The sequence below is a fragment of the Marmota monax genome, unplaced genomic scaffold (genome assembly GCF_021218885.2).
Source record: "Marmota monax isolate L192 unplaced genomic scaffold, Marmota_monax_Labrador192_F-V1.1 WCK01_AAM20220418_F8-fsc00804, whole genome shotgun sequence".
NCBI classification, from domain to species: domain Eukaryota; kingdom Metazoa; phylum Chordata; class Mammalia; order Rodentia; family Sciuridae; genus Marmota; species Marmota monax.
The window spans coordinates 139,879-142,900 of NW_026693228.1; the positions used below are offsets into that span (position 1 = coordinate 139,879).

The following is a 3,022-nucleotide window of genomic DNA, read 5'->3' on the forward strand; positions in this document are numbered from 1 at the left end:
GATTCATAGGACCAAGCCAGCTTTCAAAGATTCCTTGTCCAAAATCTAATCACTGTTGTTACAAAAGGTAGCACAACAAAGTCAGTAGTCTGTACTCAGTTTCAGGGTCCCATAATACCCCATTCTAATCCAAGTCTCTTTCATTCAGAAACTATGTGAAAGACAGAAAATGTCTCAAAGAAATCTTTTCAGAATGAATAAAGTCACACAAGTCAAGTGACAACCACAGTCATGAAATTATAATCGTTTTCCTTTGACTTGTGTAACTTCATACCAGTTCCTTCAGGAAGAAGAGGTTAAGCACTTTAAGGTAAAGAAGATTCACATTCAAGAGGAAAATGTGGGGCAATTAGTGTCGGCATGTGCCATGATAAGGGCTTTAAATATCAGATTAGAATGCTCAGGACAAAAACTGACCCAAGTAGAAGGCATCTTTAGATTAAGAACCCCATAGATTAAAGACATCTGGGGGGAGAAAACTTACAAAGGATGTACTGATGAAGTGGTTGAGGAGAAACCAATACAAACTCCTATACAAGCAAAGTCAAAGGTGTTTCTGGAACGGAAATAGGAAGAAGCATGTTTTTCAGGGGAGAAAAGGGTCATGCTATGTAAACTCACAGCCTTTGCCTCAGAGACCCAAGCATCCACCTAGTTCTGAGGTCAATGTCCCTCAAGGACCAGAGGTTGCTCTGCTGAGGAGTCTCCCCAGGGCCCCCTTCACATCCTTGTTCCTCAGGCTGTAGATGAAGGGGTTCAGCATGGGGGTGACCACAGTGTACATCACTGAAATGACTGTGCTCTTGTTGGAAGAATGGGTCACAGCAGAACTGAGGTAAACTCCAAGTGCCGTTCCATAGAACAAGGAGACCACACAGAGGTGGGACCCATAGGTGTAAAATGCCTTAGACTTGCCCACAGAGGAGGACATCTTCATTAAGGAGGAGACAATCTGAGAGTAGGAGAAGAGGATCCCAGTGACGGGAAACACGCAGAGGAGTGCTGTTGCTACAAGCAAGACGATGTTATTGATGAGGGTATCAGAACTGGCCACCTTGAGAACCTGTGCTAATTCACAGAAGAAATGTGGGATTTCAGTGCCTACAGAGAAGCTCAGCCTCTTCATCAGTAGAATGTGAAGCAGGGAACTGCAGAAGATGATGAGCCAACACGTCAGAACCAGGAGGACACAGAAGTGAGAGTTCATGATGATCATGTAATTCAGGGGGTGGCAGATGGCCACAAAGCGGTCATAGGCCATCATGGTCAGTAGGAAATTATCGATTCCAGCAAAAAAACATAAAAAATACACCTGAGTGAGGCACTCTGTGTAAGATACGTCTTTCCTCTGTGCCTGGATGTTCACCAGCATCTTGGGGACTGTGGTGGAGGTGAAACAGATGTCCACAGGTTGGAGAGGAAGAAGTACATGGGTGTGTGGAGGTGGGAGTCACAGAAGATGGCCAGGATGATGAGCAGGTTCCCAAGCATTGTGACCAGGTACATGGAAAGGAAGAGACCAAACAGGATAGGCTGCAGGTCTGGATCCTCTGACAGTCCCAGGAGGAGGAACTGTGATAGGACTGTGTGGTTCTCCACTTCCATGAAGCTGTCTATTCCCCTTGAGAAATCAACAAAAGTTAAAAACAAACAAGCAAAGTTAAAAAGTCAATCAAATAAAAACAATACAACTGGATATCAAGTAATCCTCCCTTCACAATGTCACCCTCAGGTGGACGTCTTTGGCATGCCTGATTCCTTCCCATAGTGATTCATGTGGCTAAATGGTAACTCACTTCACTTTTGCATGTCTATAAAATCCAGACTTCCTTTAATTCAGCAGAAATCTCTCATTTTATGTCTACTCACCTGTTTTAATTCCCTTTTTAAAATTTAAAATGAAATAACTTAAAATGAGATAATTTTGTTTTGTTATGACCCATCCAGAATATTTGAACAAATTTCATATTTTCCTTGATAATCCCCATGTCTCCTTAATTGAAATAGCTCTATAATAATAATAAAGCCTGGACTTAGAAGTAATAACAACATTGATTCTATGACTTAGTAATTCCTAATAGTGTGATTGCTAAGTCACTACCTATTTTAAACTAAAGATACTATTATTATTATTATTATTATTATTATTACTTGTTTTTAAATTTAAAAATTCCTATTCAGTGGAATTAAGAATAAGTGATACCTGTTGTTATTATTTTTATTATTCTACTTTATGATAATTGTTTTGGATAAGTAGCTCTCCCAACAAGCAGAATAGAGCTTGATCTGCAAAATTCTTGAGTTCTTGAGTGGGACTTCCTGGAGTAGATTTTTGCCTACCCATCTTATTATGTATGACCTTGAGAAAGTCATCTAAATTCTATTAGTTATGAATGCTTCATCTATCCAGTAGTAGTAGTAAATATTTCCTATATGATAGGACCAATAAAGAAATATAATGACATGATGATATAATTGTTCTATTGTGGTTCCTGAGACGTTTGATGAACACTTAAATGTGAACTTCTATTCTTAACATCACAATATATTTTTCCTGCATGAGTATCATTTAGCAACATCCCCTTAAGTCAGGCAGCAAACAGGATGAAATTATGATCATCATAAATATAACAAATCTGCCGGGCACAGTGGCACACACCTGTCATGCCTGTGGCTCATGAGGGCAGCTGAGGCAGGAGGATCACAGGTTCGAAGCCAGCCCCAGCAGCTTAGCAAGGCCCTGAGCAGCTTAGTGAGACACTTTCTCAAAATAAAAAATAAAAGGGCTGGAGGTGTGGCTCAGTGTTTAAGTGTCCCTGAAAACAAAAATAAATAAATTAATTAATTAAAATGTAACAAAATTAAAAAAATAAAAATACACACCCAAAAATATAATAGTTATTGCCTTAGGATCACTGTACAGCATTCCTAATTAATGGAGATCCACATGGCTCCTACTTTCAGAGAATGCCTGCCTGGTGAACTCTTCCAACATGAGGAATAAGAATGTGGACCACATAGA

General features: G+C 39.8%; 1 pseudogene; it reads right to left on the reverse strand.

Moving 5' to 3' along the window:
* Positions 1-673: 673 nt before the first annotated feature.
* On the reverse strand, positions 674-1,605 carry LOC124100543 (olfactory receptor 7D4-like; annotated as a pseudogene).
* Between the last annotated feature and the right edge of the window lie 1,417 nt (positions 1,606-3,022).